The sequence below is a fragment of the Schistocerca serialis genome, chromosome 4 (assembly GCF_023864345.2).
Source record: "Schistocerca serialis cubense isolate TAMUIC-IGC-003099 chromosome 4, iqSchSeri2.2, whole genome shotgun sequence".
Classification (NCBI taxonomy): Eukaryota; Metazoa; Arthropoda; class Insecta; order Orthoptera; family Acrididae; genus Schistocerca; species Schistocerca serialis.
In genome coordinates this window covers 877,947,173-877,966,896 of record NC_064641.1, presented here as the reverse complement: position 1 = coordinate 877,966,896, position 19,724 = coordinate 877,947,173, and positions in this window count along the sequence as shown.

The following is a 19,724-nucleotide window of genomic DNA, read 5'->3' as shown; positions in this document are numbered from 1 at the left end:
CTGTTTATCGTTTCGGGGAAGGTAAAATTTCAGGCTAACTGTATCTTACACGTGAAATGGTCTCAAGACATAATTGCATGTTGCTGAAACTATTATAAGAAACCGTTACAGTAAAAGCGGTTTAGCTACCATAGTCCTGTATTAGGCACTGTGGTAACTAAACCACTGTTTCCGGTAACTCCACAGGTGAACTTTCAGCGCCGAAGTGTTTGGTAAAATTTGCGACGTTGGTGTTAGGTAGGAGATACCCTGTTCGAGCCCTGGTAGTTGAAGAAATTTTCCACACAAGTTTTGCTATGGACTGTAACGTGTACAGTGTCTCGCGTGGAAATCTATTCTAAGGAGTAGAGCATGGATCGTTTGTAACACTTATATCGATTAGAAGTATGTTTATATCATGTAACTGTGTATCTTCAATTATGGAGTGTGAATTCTTTGTTATTTAAAGTCCTTGATCTGTGACAGCAAAATTAGAGTTTTGTAATGTATATATGAAAAAAGCAAAATGATTTGTTAAAATGATAAATTATTATAATATGTATATCTTCATAAAAAGAAAATGTTTATTAGAAGCTGGTTCATGCTTGTATTTGTAATTTATAAAAGATTTAGGGAAGTCCCTCCGCAACGGAAGTGGCGTGGCGCGATGTAAAGGTGGTTTTGGCTGTCGAACTGAGTGGCTCGTTGGTGTGAACGGTACGCAGTAAGTGGCTAGCCATAGCACGGTACACTTCGACAGTGCTAAGAGAGGCAATTTGGAGTTGCTTTACAAAGGAATTACTTCGGATGTGGATCTGGCTATTATTTGGTATTCTCGGCAAAAAGAAATGGCTCTAACATGATGAAAATCCGACGCCAAGAAGAGAATTTATAGACCATTCGAACATCAAGAGCCGTGAGTACAGTTAGCCGCCATGTAGTTTGCCACCAATCTTCACCACTGCTTCACTAACTTCATACATTCAGTAATGTATATGGGCATGGACCAGTTAATATGTGTGTGGTTTTAATAATAATCATAAAAACAATTTTGTGTCCAGAACCACGTTTTTCTATCTGATCACGAACCTATGCAGGGTTCTCATCTAAGTGCTATTAAAACAGAGTATACTGATTTAAATGAACAATTCTTGCATTCAAGTGTTTAAAAAAATGATTTTTTGTGTAAAGTAAAAGGAGTAGTAAAAGTCAAAGTTAAAACCACATACGTGAAGTTAAATAGGGTTTAGCTCAAGTACCATTAGTTCATTACAAAGTATAGTTTTGTAGGAATACAGTGCAAGATTATTTAAATATTATTGTCTAAAATACCTGCTTCACAGGTGGTAAAAAGGCAAATAAATTAGTTCATTTTAAAAATAGTGTGGTTTTGATTTCTATCATGAATGGTTCCTTTTTTGAAGTTAAGTAAGCTCAGTGATGAATTTCATTGCCTTGCACAGTAAATTATGAACTACTACATGTGAAGTGAATGATTAGCTTTGTTTGAATTAGTCTTTTCTACAGGAATAACCATAGAGCTTGACTAGTGAAACTATACTAATTTATGGGTCCCCATCATATCCTCCACTTATTAGAAAGAAAATTGAACTATTACTGCTGCTAAGGAAAACTGATATACGTAGAGGAGTTTAAACAGTATATTTATGATATGATTTTTTTTTCATGTCAGTTAAGATATAAGCCCCTCATGTCCAAATTTAGATCTGCACTTCATGCAGTAACATTTCAGTATTTGATTAAGTAATGATCTTGAGTTTAGCTGTCATTAATATGAGCTTGGTGCAAATTTGCTTTCTGTGATTACTGGTGTGTGCGTTATTGGTAACTGCTGCTACACACTGTTCAGAGTGGACTGTGTCAGTTTCCATCCTGTGTGCTATTCAAAAGGGAAATATTAATAAAAGTAACTTCAGTAGCCGATATTCAATTTTCTTAAACATATATTTCCAAATTAATGTGCCTAATTGGGCTGGCAACCGTTCACTTCTTTTTTTTCATTCATTTATGATTTTACCACTTTCATTGACTCCCAAGGTTAAAGTACGTTTAGTCTTTTTCTGTTAATTTTACATATTCAAAATTATAGTCTGATACCTTTGTCCATTACACACACGCGCGTTCAATTTTCGAAATCCTCTCAGAGGGTAACATTAGCTTGTTTCACAGCAAGTTAGTGTTACACGTTCTCAATGAAATTATGTGTTTAGCTGTTATGATACTTCAGCGGATATTCACTTTAATTCACTGCAGTTCCACTATGAGTATGTATGACAAAGTACGAGCTTTTCACTAAAGTTTCTCAGATGTACCGTTCTTTCTGCAGAAATGTTAGTGATTCTTCAATTTGATTTTTTTAACTTCGAACTTTAACACACCAAGTGTATGTTGTTTTCAGCCAGATGCTATTCGCAGTTTCCGATTATTGAAATACATGTTGGTCTGTGACAGTCGCGAGAATTCATTGTAAATCAGGCCTTTAATTGCAAACGCTGTTACAGCTTCCGTGAAAATCTAGTTCCTGTTCCCGTGCATTCAGCAGAAGTACTGTCCATAAATTTTAGAGCAGTGATTTTAATTTTACGATTTTATGAGGTTCTCCTAAACGCTCGAGTAAAAGGATCCATTAGTTGGTATCTGCAGTAGAGCGATAGAGAACTGCTTTCGAAGTCTGTGTCCCATCTGCACTTGCTCCGAGACTGTACCCTTCAGTAATCCCCTTGCAGTGAAACTTCTCGGAAGCACCGGATTTCGGTGAAACTGGATTACTTCTAAGTAAACAGCATTAGCTAGGCAATAGCAAGGATTCTCTCGGTCGTTTGCAGCCTGTGGCAAAGGTCGAAGGCTTGCCCAACTCTGGCGTAGCAGAACTATCGAAGTTCCCACTACAGCCACAATAACAATACTCTTCCATTATTAACACATTGCGTTCACTCATATTGTCCTTAAAGCGAAAATACAGGTAAATTAACGCTACGCAGAAGTTGAGAAATTTATTGATACCTCTTTTAAAGCCAAACAGCATCTCAGAGTCTTGAGAGTGTTAATTGATATGCACTAAAAAGAAGTTCAAAAATGGTTCAAATGGCTCTGAGCACTATGGGACTTAACATCTGAGGTCATCAGTCCCCTAGAACTTAGAACTACTTAAACCTAACTAACCTAAGAACATCACACACATCCATGCCCGAAGCAGGATTCGAACCTGCGACCGTAGCGGTCACGCGGTTCCAGACTGTAGCGCCTAGAAACGCACGGCCACACCGGCCGGCAAAAAGAAGTAAATTATGTATAGGTTTATACGCTAAAGTACCAGAAATACGCTCGAAAACCTAGGACATTACTACCATATGGAAAATATACACTACCAATACATCAGTGAAGCACTTAAAATGAATGAACAATCTCAGAGTAGATATACTTCACAGACCCAGACACTATGTTATCAACATCTAGTATCAGTGGTATTAATTTCACCTTCCATACAATTTTTGATTATATCTATTACAACAATATTATCCCCACTAAACGTCTGTGTCCCACAAGGAACAGTTACTATCACTGTTTTATAATACTAGTCCATAAGCAGCCACGTACACAAAACATGGCTGTACACAGAACAGAAGAGGAATGAGGATGATGAAAGTCACCAAACGCCATGCTAGTCCGCAGTCAAACTCAAAACACAAATCTGGTTCGGAAGAAACTGAAAATCATAAATCATACTTGGAGCAGCACTGAATTTACTTAATGGATAATCAAATATTTAACATTGTTATTGATATCTTTTGTGAAGAAATGTGAACGTTATGTCTATAATTCTGCAGATGATGTTAGTAGGTTAGAAATTTCGAAAGTTAAAAACTCTACTTGATTTATTGGCTTTCAAAAGGTCTAATTGTTTACTAAAATACCTATGGTTGACCCTTTCTCACTGATTAGCAGCAAGTTTGAGGAAGATGTAACAGTTGTAAGTGAGCAGTCTTTACTTGTGTGCCTGTGTTATAGTAAATACAAACCTGGTGATGTAAACTGACATCCTAAGTGCGCTACTGAGCTTAGAGCCATTTCTGCATATTTTAAAGTAGTTGCAAAGTCAAACTATAGTATTTATACGTATGCCATGGCGAATAAGTTTGTATGTTTAATAAGCTAATTCCTGAAAAAGAACGAATATTAAACATATGACTTCAGAAATAGTAACATTTCATCCTTAAACATGTTTCAGTGTGCAATAGCTCGCTAATTTTCTGTACGTCATAGCTCCAAATTCGACCATTCGACTTGAACATTGGCGCTCTTCGAAGCCATTTTTCGATGCCACTCCAACAAATTTTTTTAAGAAACAAGCTCGGAATATGTAAAAGTATAGTACAAAACCCAAAATATAGAGTCGGCGACCCAATTTTTCCTACAGAAAAATATTTCATGACATCTGAGCTGTGACACTTGTTCCTTGTACGCGAAATGCTCACGGAATTGTCTCTAGAGCCTTAATGCAAGTATGTTCAAGATACCGAATGTAAATTACAGTACCTGACACAAAAGTGAAACATCGACAAGAGGAGAGGGAACCGAAATGAAACTTCACAGCTTGAGAGAATATGTCATGTTTTTTGAGTGGTTACAACAGCGATTCAATTACGAGGTGTATTCGGAAAGCAAGGTCCGATTAGGCGCGAAACTCCGATGGAACTTAACACAGATTGTGTTGGGCAGTCTGTTTAGTGTGCCTGTAGATCGCTTCATGTCGCTCTTTACGTGGTCGACCGGAACGTTGACGAGTATGCCTTCACGTCCGTGCCCACGCACACCTGTTGAGCCACTGTCACGACCAATCGGCCCAGTAATCTTGATATTACATGATTCGATGAACCGATCAAAGGGAGATCCACAACGACACCACTTTCAGACCCCGACAGGTGCTGATAAAGCTGTCTCATACGAGTAGGCAGGGTCTCCGTGTTCACAATGGTCACTCAGTATCTAACGCTGTACACGCCTCATGTGTGCTGTAGAAACCCTAGTAACAATACTACATCGGACAACACCAAAGCACTCTTGCGGCAGTTCTACCTGTCACAGAGAACTGCGACTACGATCACACACTCGCCGATGGTGGGTATGTGTACGGGGTAAACAGACATCAGACCATGTCTTCTGGGTGCTTCACTTTATTTATTTATTTATTTATTTTTGTCAGGCAGTGTGTCGTATTGTATTGTATGTCGACTGGGGGCTTAGAAACGACGGAGAGGCTCCGTCCCCGCCGCAGCCGCAGTTGTCCACAAACGAACGACGACTACCGCAATACACCCCTCCGCTGCCCCATACCAAAGCACTCTTTCAGGGTTATTGTGCGGTTCGGGGCCCAGTGGACCCCCCCCCTCCCCCCCCCCCTCCCCCGACCCCCCCCCCCCCCCCCCCCAGCGGACGTCTCACACCAGACGAGTGTAACCCCTATGTTTGCTTAGTAGAGTAATGGTGATGTAAGCGTACGTGGAGAACTTGCCAGGCAGTGTCAAACGGGCATAGAATGTCCGCGATATTATTCTGCGGGGCGGTTAGGGACAAACCTTACAAACTTTACGAAGCCCCGTGGTCGCGTGACTTAAGAGTCGATGTATGTAAGCGACAAAATTGCCGTTCTGCGCTTCAGAATGCTCTCTCCACAGATATTCCTACTCTTAGCCTTTTCTTTGACACGTGCTTCTTCTCCTCGACAACACATTTTTGAATCACGTGATTTTAGAATTTCAGCATATAAATAGGCATACTTCGACTTTGTGAAATCAGTCACTGACTCGCTTTGAAGATGGGTGTACGATTTAATAGTTATATCGGAAGACGAATTATTTCTGTCCCGGATAGATGCCGAAACATGGAATATAACTCGTTGCAGTACATTTGCAAGTGGGAGTAGTAGCACAGCAGACCGGTTCGTCATTAATGACCTTGACCTCGCGGACGCCGAATGCTACACATCTCCTCGGACAGAAGGCTTGGTAACATTGGGCTTATGCGTATGTTAATATAGTAGAAATTAGATGGCAGTTGAGGATGACTCTTCAGGCGGGCTTCCATTGTTTATCACCGATGAGGCTGCTGATGGTAGGAACGCGAGCTTACAAAATCTGTGTTTTTGGATACAGATTCTGAGACAAAAAAAAAGAAAAGCGACACACCACGAAGGAATTATACGAATGGGACAAAAATGGATTTACGTGACGTAAATGTACAAACGAAGGAATTATTACAGTTTCAGAAAAATTGGATTGTTCTTTCAAAAGAAGGAGTTTACAAACTGAGCAACTCAGTACCTCGTTCCCCTTCTCTGGCCCTTATGCAAGCAGTGATTCTAATTGACATTGATTGATAGAGTTGTTGGGTGTCCTCCTGAGGTATATAGTGCCAAACTCTGTCCAACTGACTGTCCAAAGTTGGCGCTTGGCGGGCTCTGCCCATAATGCTGCACACTTTCTCAGTTGTGGAGAGATCTAGCAACCTTGCTGGCCAACGTAGGATTTGGCAGGCATGAAAACAAGCAGAAGAAACTCTTGCCATGAGTGGCCAGACATTATCTTGCTAAAATGACACCTCCGGGTTGCCTTGTGAAGAAGCATAAAATATCGTAGATGTACTGCTGTGCTTTGTAAGGCGCCACGGATGAGAATCAAAGATATCCTGCTATGATATGAAATGGCACCATAGACCTTCACCACTGGCTGTCGGGCCGCATGGCTGTCCTGTGCATCTCCAGACACGTCTTCGCTCCTCATCGAGGCTCATTTCGATGTGGGACTATGACTGAAGACAATTTACTTCAGTCAGTGAGATACCAAATCTGAGGCGTGTCAGGATACGCTCTGGACAGTGGTGGGTCCGCTACACGGTCTAACAAATAGGAGTGATGGTGTAGTGTGTCATTTCTCTTGTCAGTCCGCCATAAGCGATACGCCACTATATGCCCAGAGTTTTAGTTACTCCCTCCAGTTGCCCCTGGTGTTTGCTGATATTTTTGTCTGGTGACGAGACATTTGGCTACCTTAAGAGAGTAATAATTACTCCTTCCAATTGCTTCCTCTTTTTGGTCAACTTCACATTCTCATTCTTACTGTTGCTAGTTCGACAGAAGCGATACGCAACTATACGCCTAGAGTCATAATTACTCCCTCCAGTTACTCCTCACGTTTTCTGAAATTTTTGGTCGGGTGACGCGGCATTTGGCTACGAAAGCCGTCTTTATTCCGTAAATTGGAATAACACATACATATACATATTTGGTAAGAGAAGGTACACAGGTGTTAACTACCTCGCCGTGCCCACAGCCGAAGTGCGGACTTGCAATGGGCGATACACCAGAGTATACATATATCATAAGAAAGGAAGAAAACAAGTAATGGATAGAGCAAGAGAAAGCGGAACAAAGACGTTATGACTCCTGTGACGGCCCCCTTGAGTCAGGGAATAACCAGCGCACTACCTGACGCCGATACGTGGCATCAGCCTATTCGACGTCATGTATTCAAAGATCCGGTAGCTGATGCAGCAGCTCTGCAGAACTGGGGCACTCAGAACCGCCAGCTCCCGGGTCTGAACCCCAGGTGGATGAGGTCCCTCGCCAACGCAGCACACCACGCCCACCTCCAGTTCAACGTCGCGGTGAACACTGTAACCTCCTGGACGTCTCGTTGCAGGATGGACGGCGTGTCGTAGTAGGTCGCCTTCTGTGTGTGACAGCAGTCGAGCCGGAGATGGTCACCGACTATCTGGGCGTCTATCACGCGGGCGATGCCATATTTTACCCCCACCACTTAAGGCTTGCCTAACCCCTCTGGCGTACGAAGGTGGGTTTCCACGGAGACGTTGAAGCCCCTCTGCACGAACCCACGAGCGACGTATTTCACAATAGCGTCATGTCGCTTGACTTGTGACCCGTGTGTCTTGTAGCAAACCTGAAGGACGTGGTTGGCGGTCTCGACGGCCTGGTAGCCTGCTCGACAAATGGTGGCCTCCTCACGCCCCCGACTGCGTCACATCCTCGTTGGGAAGGCGTTGATGCGGGCGCGGAGGACGTTGGTGTAGTCACGCCCAGATAGTAGTCGACAGGTGTCGGTGACCCACTGATGCTGCCCTCGGACTGCGGCGGATGAAGACAGCGTCTTACCTTCGATGGCGATGTGCAGGCAGGCGGCCCACATCTCTCCAACCTGCGTTGGAGATTTCAGGAGATTGCCCTCCCGCATCAGGTGCCGCTCCAGGCCATCAATCTTGTGCTGCACCTCGTCCAGGCCTGCACTGTCGAAGGCTGGCCCCATATTCTTTAGGGCCAGGAGACGGGAGCGCCGGAGGGTTGGCCCCATCCAGCGGCATGACGGAATGCCGAGACCCCCCTGGGAAACAGGTGCATGGAAGTAGCTCAGGGGAGTGTCCCCCGGAAGGCAGAACCATCTCCTGACGGCGGCCCTGATGGAGATGTCCGCCGACTTCAGAGCACCCATATGGATGTGGCTAAGGGCCAGTCCATGGTACATTGATGAAGGTATAGAGGCACTGTTGGGCTTGAGCGGAGCTAAGGAGATGAGATCCAGCTGTTGCCCCAGATAGAGTCAGGGTTGAAGATGCAGTGACCCGAGGTGGAGAGCAGCAGCCCCACATATCGCAAGGTCTCACAGACGAGCAGGCACGGTGGAGTTGAGCGCCTTGTATGTGACAAGCGAGTCATAGATACTCCTGCCAGTTACTCCCCCTTCTTGGTCACTTTCAAATTCTCTTCTTACTGTTGCTAGTCCGCCAAAAGCGATACACAACTATATGCCTGGAGTCATAGTCGCTCCTTGTATTTGCTGAAATTTTTGCTCTGGAAACGAGGCATTTGGCTACCTTAAGAGCGTCGTAGTTACTCCTACCAGTTGCTCCCCCATTTTGGCCAACCTTTACACGGTCATTCTTACTGTTGCCAGGCCGCCATAGGTGATACGCAAGTATATGCCTAGAGTCTTAGTTACTCCCTCCAGTTGCTTCTTGCGTTTGCTGAAATTTTTGGTCGTGTTAAGCGGCATTTGGCTACTTTAAGAGAGTCATAGTTACTCCTGCCAGTTGCTCCCACTTCCTGGCCACCTTCACATTTTCTTCTTAATTTGACCACTCTGCCAGCAGCAATACGCAACTAAATGACAAGAGTCTTAGTTTCTCCCTACAGTTGCTTCATGCATTTGTTGAAATTTTTGGTCTGGAGACGAGGCATTTGGCTACCTTAAGAGAGTCATAGTGACTCCTGCCAGTTGCTCCCCATTTTGGCCAACCTTTACACTGTCATTCTTACCGTTGCCAGTCCGCCAAATACATTAACAAAATACAGAATAAAGAAAGGTATTGCTCCTGATATTGAATGCTCAGGAGTCAGGGCAAACTAACCTAGAAAATACCGACTCGCTTACCCACGCCCACCCTGTACTTCGGCCTGACAGACGTCATATTTTCGAACAAGCCGAAGACCCATGCGGTTCCCCTGAGCACCCGCGTGCTGATGATGCTTAGCTCCCGCCTGCGGAAGCCCAGTTGGGGGAGCTGGCGGGCAGATGTTGGTGACCAGGTCCCCCTCCAATTCAGTGTCACCATCTTGAATTCCATGCTGCTGGCCGACGGTCGGAGAGCGCCAATAGCACGCCGCACAGACGGAACACCATACTTCGCCGCCTTCTGCCGGTGACACCAGTCGGTGTCGAGGTGGTCGCCTACGATTTGCTCGTCGATGACATGCGCCACGCCGTCCTTCGACGCTTTGATGTCGGGCTTGCGGACTCCCTCTGACGTTCGGAGGTGTGGCTCGACAGACATGTCGAACCCGCGTTGACGTATATCACCACCGCGTCGTGACGCCGCACACGGGCTCGGCTGGTGAGCCCGCAACCCTGGACGACGTGATTCACGGTCTCGACGGCGTTACACCTCTCACGACACATCATCTCCCTGTCCTGGCCGCGACTCATGCGCGCTTTAGATGGTAGCGCATTGATCCGCGTGCAAATACACGCCACATAGTCGCGGCCTGACAGGAAACGACTGGTGTTCTCGACCCAGCCGTGTTGGCCCGATCTCCTGGCTGACGACGAAAGGGCTGCCCTGTCGAAGATAACGTGCAGGCGCTGCCGACTGCAGCAGGTGACCCTCCCACGTAAGGTGTCGTTCCAGCGCCGCCACTTCGTGCCGTGTCTCCCCAAAGTCTGCATCAGTGGTGCAAGGCTCGAGCTGCAACAGGGTAAGGAGCCTGCCGCTCCTCAGGGTTGGCCCCATCCAGCGGGCAGATGGAATCCCGAGGCCCCCATGGGCTATTGGAGCATGAAAGTAGCCCAAGTGAGTGTCTGCTGGGAGGTGGAACCATCTCCTCACTGCAGCCAGAACGCAGTTGTCCATGGCCTTGAGCGCACCGATGCAGGTGCGACTCAGGGTTAGGCCATGGTACAGGCCCGGAAGTAGGACTTCACGAAGCGCGTACAGCCGCTGCTGCGGCTTCAGCGGCGCCCGCGTGATGACCGACAGCTGCTCTTCTATGTGGCACCTCGGATGGAAGAGGCACCGCCCCGAAGAGGAAAACTGCAGTCCGAGGTAGCAGAAGGTCTCGCCCACACCCAGCGCTGGCATGGTGGTGTCGCCGGCAGTGAAGGTCACGCTAGCATCAACCTTCACCTTCTCCTCACGGCCGGACGCCACGAGTGCGAGGGTGAGACACTTCGGCGGATTCACCCACAGCCCCAGTTGGTCGAGGGCTGCTACTGCTGCGTTGGTGAGGGACTGCAGCGACTCAGAGACGGCTGGGTGGTGCAGTTCGCGCTTCGCCTGTTGTTCCCGCGTCAGTTCCTCCACGTACTCCCGCGCCATGGCCCTGTGTGCCGCCGTCCTCCTCCTGCACTTGATGGCGTCCAGGGTACGATGCGGGAACAGGGGTAAAAGCTCTTCGTTCGCAAATAAGAACTTCGAGCGCTGGCACAGAGAAGACTGGCCTCCGCCAGAGCGAGCTCCAGCATCTCCTCTACCTCCATCCGAGCACGCTTCCTCTCGGTGGTTATTTCCGCATTCGCCGCCTCAGGATGGGCGCGGCAGCGGTGCTGTCCGAGCCCGATCTTATTGCGGAAAGCGCGGCTGCAGATGGAACCACGGCTCTCCGGCTTCCTCTACGCCAGGAAGGGTTGCGAGCTAGGCGTCGGGACAGTTGGTCCGGGACCTTCAGCGGAAGGCCCGGTACCCGTATTGTCATTCATCGTTGCCCCAACTTAAAGAGTTTTGCGATGGGGGCTGGTAACCCCCCAAAGCCCCAGGTGCGGACTTCCACTCCCTAAAGAGGACTGGTGTATCGGCGGGCCCACAGGAAGGGGGGAAGCCGCCGGGAAGGAGAGGCTAGGTCCATGTATTGCGTGTCACTTGCCCAATAGCTATGGCCTTAAGAGAGTCATAGTTACTACGAGAGTCATAGTTACTCTTGCCAGTTGCTCTGCTTTTTGCGCCACCTTTATATTCTCATTCTTACCTTTGCCAGACCGCTATAAGAGATACGCCACTATATGCCTAGAGTCTTAGATACTCCCATCAGTTGCTCCATACATATGCTGAAATTTTTCGTTGGGTGACGATTCATTTTCTCTACCTTAACCGACTCATATTTACTCATGCCAGTGGCTCCCCTTTTTTGGCCGACTTCACATTCTGTTCTTACTGTGGACAGTCCACCAGATGCGATATGCAACTATGTGCAGTGATTCTTAGTTATTCCCTGCAGTTACTTGTCGCGTTTACTGATATTCTTGATCTTGTTGCGAGACATTTGGCTACGTTAAGGGAGTATATTCACTAATACCAGTTAGTTCCCTTTTTTGACCACGTTCAGATTTCCTTCTTACTGTATCCATTACGCCATAACCAATACGCAACTGTATCAAATGAGACGTAGTTACTCCCAAGAGTTGCTTCTCGTGTTTTCTGAGATTTTGGTCGGGTGTCGAGTCATTTATCTAGCTTAACAGAGTCATAGTTTCACCTGCCAATTTCTCATTGTTTTTGGCCACCTTCACATACTCTTCTTAGTGTGGCTAGTCCGCTAGAAGCGATACGCAACTCGTTGCAGCGAATCTTAGTTACCCCTTCAAGTTACTTCTCTCGATAGCTGAAATTTTTGTCGGATGACGAGGTATTTGGCTACCTTAAGAGAGTCATAGGTTCTCTCGCCTGTTGCTGCGCTTTTTTCGCCACCTTTATATTCTCATTCTTACTGTTGCCAGATCCCTATAAACGATTGGCTACTATATGCCTAGAGTCTTAGTTACTCTCACCAGTTGCTCAATATGTATGCTGAAATTTTTCGTCGGGTAACGATTCATATTCTCTACCTAAAGAGACTCATATTTACTCATGCCAGTGGCACCACTTTTTTGGCCGACTCCAATTTGTGTTCTTACTATGGACAGTCCACGGGATGCGATATGCAACTATGTGCAGTGATTCTTAGTTTCCCCTTGCAGGTGCTCGTCGCGTTTACTGATATTTTTGATCTTGTGATGAGACATCGGGCTACCCTAAATGAGTCATAGTCACTCCTACCAGTTAGTCCCCTTTCCGGCTACCTTCACATTTTCTTCTGACTGTGCCTACTACGCCATAACCGATACGCAACTGTATGACAAGAGACTTAGTTACTTCCAACAGCTGCTGCTCGCGTTTTCTGTAATTTTGTTGTGTGTCGAGTCATTTGGCTACCCTAAGAGGGCCATAGTTGCTCCTGCCAATTCGCACCGTTTTTGGCCACCTCCACGTTCTCCTCTTAGTGTGGCTAGTCCGCCAGATACGATACGCTACTTTATGCAGTGAGTCTTAGTTACTCCTTGAAGTTACTCCTCTCATTTGCTAAATTTTTTGTCGTGTGACGAGGCATTTGGCTATTTAAGCCGACTTTATTCACGTCAAGTGAACATACATACAGAGATATATACCCACAAAGTGGGTTTACAAATGACATATACAATACAAACATTAGACGGACAGTAAGAGACGTGAAGAAAGATGGTGTTGTGCCTGTTGATAGACGCCAGGCAGCACCGTAGACAACATATAATTGGGCCACCACCCGACACCAGTCCGGGGCGTCGTGCGCCTAATGGCAGTCATAGTGTCAAACCGCCGGGCCGCCATCACAGTTCCGATGAGTACCTGCGTAGATATCGTCGCGAAGTGGTGGTTCTTGAAGCCAAGCTGACGCAGATCCTGTGCAGATGTGGGTGACCACACCCCCCTCCATGAGATGGTGGCCGTAGAGGTGGTGATGTTTTTGGTTGCTGGGGTCTGGTGGACGGCTTCCCTATTGTACACCGCAACCTTCTGCTGGTGACACTCATCGATGTCAAGGTTGATACCAACCACCTGGGCATCGATGATATGGGCTGCATCGCCACGAAATGCCACGATGTCTGGCTTCTTCAGTCCCTCGGACGTCCTGAGGTGGGGCTCCAGATGGACTTCGAAGCCCCTGCGACGAAGTCCCTGCGCGATGTAGGACGCTAGGGCGTTGTGTCGCTTCACTCGGGCGTCGTGACTTCTGAAGCAGTGCTGGACAACGTGATTTGCAGTTTCCTTAGCGATGCAGCAAGCCCGGCAGTTCGTGTCAGCAGCACGACGTCGCTGCAACCATGCCCGGGTTGGAAGGGCATTGATCCTAGTACGGATGCAGGAGATGAAGTCACGGCCTGTAATAGCTAGTCGTAGATTGTCGACCCAGCTATGCTGCCCTGGTGTTGGGGCAGACTTCTTAAGGGCATCCCCATCCACCGACAGATGCAGCCGTTCAGCTCACATCCGGCCCATTTGGTTGGTCGTCCGTATAACCATGTTGTTACCCCATAATTGATGCTCAAGCCTCCCAATCTCACGCCCCAGAACGTTATCAGCTGTCCCATCAGATAGGACGACCAATGCCCCCATCTTTGCGAGCTGGTTCCGCTGCAGAAGAGGCCCGATCCAGTGAGCTGATGGCACTCCCAGCCCCCCAGATGACACAGGGGCATGGAAGTATCCAACAGGGTCGTCTGCTGGCAGGCACAGCCAAGATCTAATTGCTGCACGGATGGTGGTGTCCATTGCTGACAGGGCTCCAAGGCAGGTCCTCAAAAGGGCCAAGCCATGGTGGATTCCTGGCACAATGACGGTTCTGAGGGCATGCAAACGCTGTTGTGGCTTGAGTGGTGCCTTGGACAGGATGCTCAGCTGTCGCTCAACCTCCCGCCTCGGATGAAAGGGGCTGCGTCCGCTGGTGGAGAAATCCAGGCCAAGACATTGGAAAGTGCTCTCGATCGCCAGGGCTGGGCGGATGGTATACCCAGCCCTGAAGGTCGCAGTGGCATCGACCTTTATTTTCTTCTCATGGCCATACGCCTTGAGGGCGAGAGTAAAACACTTTCCAGGGTTGACTTGGAGACCGAGGTACCCAAGGGCAGATGTTTGCTGCATCAATAAGGTCCTGGAGCCCCCCTGGAGTTTTGGCGAGCAGCAGGAGTCGTCAGCGAAAGCAGCAGCGTTGAGACGTCGTCTCATCACATTGGCACCAATGTAGTCTGGGAGGCGAGCAAGCATGAGGTCCAAGGATAGGTTCAAAATGATAGGAGAGAGTGGATCAAGCTGCCTGAAACCCCTTGAAGGCCGCAGTGGACCCAGCGACTTCCCAGGACCAGAGATAATCGTCACCCCATCCTCATAGCATCCCAGGATGTATCCAATGAGCTCGTCAGGCAGACCATGAGCCCTCAGGGCGCCATGGTCCAGAGAGTCGAATGCCTTGGACACATCCAGGGACGCGATGTAGAGGGAGCCTGAGTCATCGCCAAGTCCAACAAGAACGCATTGTGCAGCATCCCATCATCCGGAGGAAGGTAAGCCCGCTGACGCCCATTCAGCACACAGGTCTGCATCAGGGATCTTATGGAAGACCCCAGCAAGGACTGAGCAAACCGTGATCGGACGAAAGTCAGCAGGGGATGCTGGGGCGGCCTTCTTGGGCAACAGGGATGTACGAGCTAAGAGAAGTCGGGATGGGAGGCGACGGGTCAAAAGGAAAAGGTTAAGGATTTTAAGGAGGACCTCATGAGGTATACGATGGAGCTGGGCTGGCGTCAGTCGGTCTGGGCCTGCAGCGGAGCGACGAGGGGGGAGCGCTGAAGCAACTTCCTCCATCATAATAGGGGCGACGATTCATTTTCTCTACCTTATGGGACTAATATTTACTCATGCCAGTTTCTCGACATCACATTCTGTTCTTACTGTGGGCAGTCCACCAGATGCGATATGCAACTATGTCCAGTGATTCTTACTTACTTCCTGCAGTTGCTCGTAGAGTTTACTGATATATTTGATTTTGTGATGGGAAATTGGGCTACATTAAATGAGTCATAGTCACTCCTACCAGTTAATTTCCTTTTCGGCCACCTTCACAACGCAACTATATGACAAGAGACCAAGTTACTCCCAACAGGTGCTGCTCGCGTTTTATGATATTTTGGTTGTGTGTCGAGTCATTTGGTTATCTTAAGAGAATCACAGTTGCTACTGCCCAATTCTCTCCTTTTTTGGCCACCTCCACGTTCTCTTCATAGTGTGGCGAGTCCGCCAGAGGCGAGACGTAACTCTATGAATTGAATCTTAGTTACTCCTTCAAGTTACTCCCCTTTTTTGCTGAATTTTTTTTCGTGTCACATTGCATTTTCGCTACCTTTATATTCTCAATCTTAGATTTGCCACTCTCCTATAAGCGATACGCCACTATATACCTAGGGTCTTAGTTACTCCCACCAGTTGCTCCATATATATGTTGAAATTTTTCGTCGGTTGACGGTTCATTTCCTCTACCTTAAGAGACTCATATTTACTCTTGCCGGTGGCTCCCCTTTATGGCCGACTTCACATTCTGTTCTTACTGTGGACGGTCCAACAAATGCGTTATGCAACTATGTGCAGTGATTCTTAGTTACTCCCTGCAGTTGCTCGTCACGTTTACTGATATTTTTGATCTTGTGACGAGACATTTGGCTACCTTATGGGAGTCACATTCGCTCCTACCAGTTAGTCCCCATTTTTGGCCACCTTCACTTTTTCTTCTTACTGTGTCCACTAAGCCATAACCGATACGCAACTATATGACAACAGAATTAGTTACTCCCTACAGCTGCTGCTCGCGTTTTCTGAAATTTTGATTGCGTGTCGAGTCATTTGGCTACCTTAAGAGAGTCATAGTTGCTCCTGCCCAATTCTCACCGTTTTTGGGCACCTCCACGTTCTCTTCTTAGTGTGGCCAGTCCGCCAGAAGCGATACGCAACTCTATGCAGTGAGTCTTAGTTACTCCTTCAAGTTACTCCTCTCGTTTGCTGAAATTTTTGTCGGGTGATGAGGCATTTGGCTATCTTAAGAGAGTCATAGTTACTCTTGCCAGTTGCCCCGCATTTTCGCCACCTTTATATTCTCAATCTTACATTTGCCACTCTGCTATAAGCGATACGCCACTGCATACCTAGAGTCTTAGTTACTCCCACCAGTTGCGCCATGTTGTTGTTGTTGTGGTCTTCAGTCCTGAGACTGGTTTGATGCAGCTCTCCTTGCTACTCTATCCTGTGCAAGCTTTTTCATCTCCCAGTACCCACTGCAACCTAAATCCTTCTGAATCTGCTTAGTGTATTCATCTCTTGGTCTCCCTCTACGATTTTTACCCTCCACGCTGCCCTCCAATACTAAATTGGTGATCCCTTGATGCCCCAGAACATGTCCTCCCAACCGATCCCTTCTTCTGGTCAAGTTGTGCCACAAACTTCTCTTCCCCCAATCCTATCCAATACTTCCTCATTAGTTATGTGATCTACCCATCTAATCTTCAGCATTCTTCTGTAGCACCACATTTCGAAAGCTTCTATTCTCTTCTTATCCAAACTATTTATTGTCCATGTTCACTTCCATACATGGCTACACTCCATACGAATACTTTCAGAAATGACTTCCTGACACTTAAATCAATACTGGATGTTAACAAATTTCTCTTCTTCAGAAACGCTTTCCTTGCCATTGCCAGCCTACGTTTTATATCCTCTCTACTTCGACCATCATCAGTTATTTTGCTCCCAAAATAGCAAAACTCCTTTACTACTTTAAGTGCCTCATTTCCTAATCTAATTCCCTCAGCATCACCCGACTTAATTAGACTACATTCCATTATCCTTGTTTTGCTTTTGCTGATGTTCATCTTATATCCTCCTTTCAAGACACTGTCCATTCCATTCAACTGCTCTTCCAAGTCCTTTGCTGTCTCTGACAGAATTACAATGTCATCGGCGAACCTCAAAGTTTTTATTTCTTCTCCATGAATTTTAATACCTACTCCGAATTTTTCTTTTGTTTCCTTTACTGCTTGCTCAATATACAGATTGAACAACATCGGGGAGAGGCTACAACCCTGTCTTACTCCCTTCATAACCACTGCTTCCCTTTCATGTCCCTCGACTCTTATAACTGCCATCTGGTTTCTGTACAAATTGTAAATAGTCTTTCGCTCCCTGTATTTTACCCCTGCCACCTTTAGAATTTGAAAGAGAGTATTCCAGTCAACATTGTCAAAAGCTTTCTCTAAGTCTACAAATGCTAGAAACGTAGGTTTGCCTTTCCTTAATCTTTCTTCTAAGATAAGTCGTAAGGTCAGTATTGCCTCACGTGTTCCAGTGTTTCTACGGAATGCAAACTGATCTTCCCCGAGGTTGGCTTCTACTAGCTTTTCCATTCGTCTGTAAAGAATTCGTGTTAGTATTTTGCAGCTGTGACTTATTAAACTGATAGTTCGGTAATTTTCACATCTGTCAACACCTGCTTTCTTTGGGATTGGAATTATTATATTTTTCTTGAAGTCTGAGGGTATTTCGCCTGTTTCATACATCTTGCTCACCAGATGGTAGAGTTTTGTCAGGACTGGCTCTCCCAAGGCCGTCAGTAGTTCCAATGGAACGTTGTCTACTCCGGGGGCCTTGTTTCGACTCAGGTCTTTCAGTGCTCTGTCAAACTCTTCACGCAGTATCATATCTCCCATTTCATCTTCATCTACATCCTCTTCCATTTCCATAATATTGTCCTCAAGTACATCGCCCTTGTATAGACCCTCTATATACTCCTTCCACCTTTCTGCTTTCCCTTCTTTGCTTAGAACTGGGTTCCCATCTGAGCTCTTGATATTCATCCAAGTCGTTCTCTTATCTCCAAAGGTCTCTTTAATTATCCTGTAGACAGTATCTATCTTACCCCTAGTGAGATAGGCCTCTACATCCTTACATTTGTCCTCTAGCCATCCCTGCTTAGCCATTTTGGACTTCCTGTCGATCGCATTTTTGAGACATTTGTATTCCTTTCTGCCTGATTCATTTACTGCATTTTTATATTTTCTCCTTTCATCAATTAAATTCAATATTTCTTCTGTTACCCAAGGATTTCTACTAGCCCTCGTCTTTTTACCTACTTGATCCCCTGCTGCCTTCGCTACTACATCCCTCAAAGCTACCCATACTTCTTCTACTGTGTTTATTTCCCCCATTCCTGTCAATTGCTCCCTTATGCTCTCCCTGAATCTCTGTACAATCTCTGGTTCTTTTAGTTTATCCAGGTCCTATCTCCTTAAATTCCCACCTTTTTGCAGTTTCTTCAGTTTTAATCTACAGGTCATAACCAACAGATTGTGGTCAGAGTCCACATCTGCCCCTGGAAATGTCTTACAATTTAAAACTTGGTTCCTAAATCTCTGTCTTACCATTATACACTCCTGGAAATTGAAATAAGAACACCGTGAATACATTGTCCCAGGAAGGGGAAATTTTATTGACACATTCCTGGGGTCAGATACATCACATGATCACACTGACAGAACCACAGGCACATAGACACAGGCAACAGAGCATGCACAATGTCGGAACTAGTACAGTGTATATCCACCTTTCGCAGCAATGCAGGCTGCTATTCTCCCATGGAGACGATCGTAGAGATGCTGGATGTAGTCCTGTGGAACGGCTTGCCATGCCATTTCCACCTGGCGCCTCAGTTGGACCAGCGTTCGTGCTGGACGTGCAGACCGCGTGAGACGACGCTTCATCCAGTCCCAAACATGCTCAATGGGGGACAGATCCGGAGATCTTGCTGGCCAGGGTAGTTGACTTACACCTTCTAGAGCACGTTTGGTGGCACGGGATACATGCGGACGTGCACTGTCCTGTTGGAACAGCAAGTTCCCTTGCCGGTCTAGGAATGGTAGAACGATGGGTTCGATGACGGTTTGGATGTACCGTGCACTATTCAGTGTCCCCTCGACGATCACTAGTGGTGTACGGCCAGTGTAGGAGATCGCTCCCCACACCATGATGCCGGGTGTTGACCCTGTGTGCCTCGGTCGTATGCAGTCCTGATTGTGGCGCTCACCTGCACGGCGCCAAACACGCATACGACCATCATTGGCACCAAGGCAGAAGCGACTCTCATCGCTGAAGACAACACGTCTCCATTCGTCCCTCCATTCACGCCTGTCGCGACACCACTGGAGGCGGGCTGCACGATGTTGGGGCGTGAGCGGAAGACGGCCTAACGGTGTGCGGGACCGTAGCCCAGCTTCATGGAGACGGTTGCGAATGGTCCTCGCCGATACCCCAGGAGCAACAGTGTCCCTAATTTG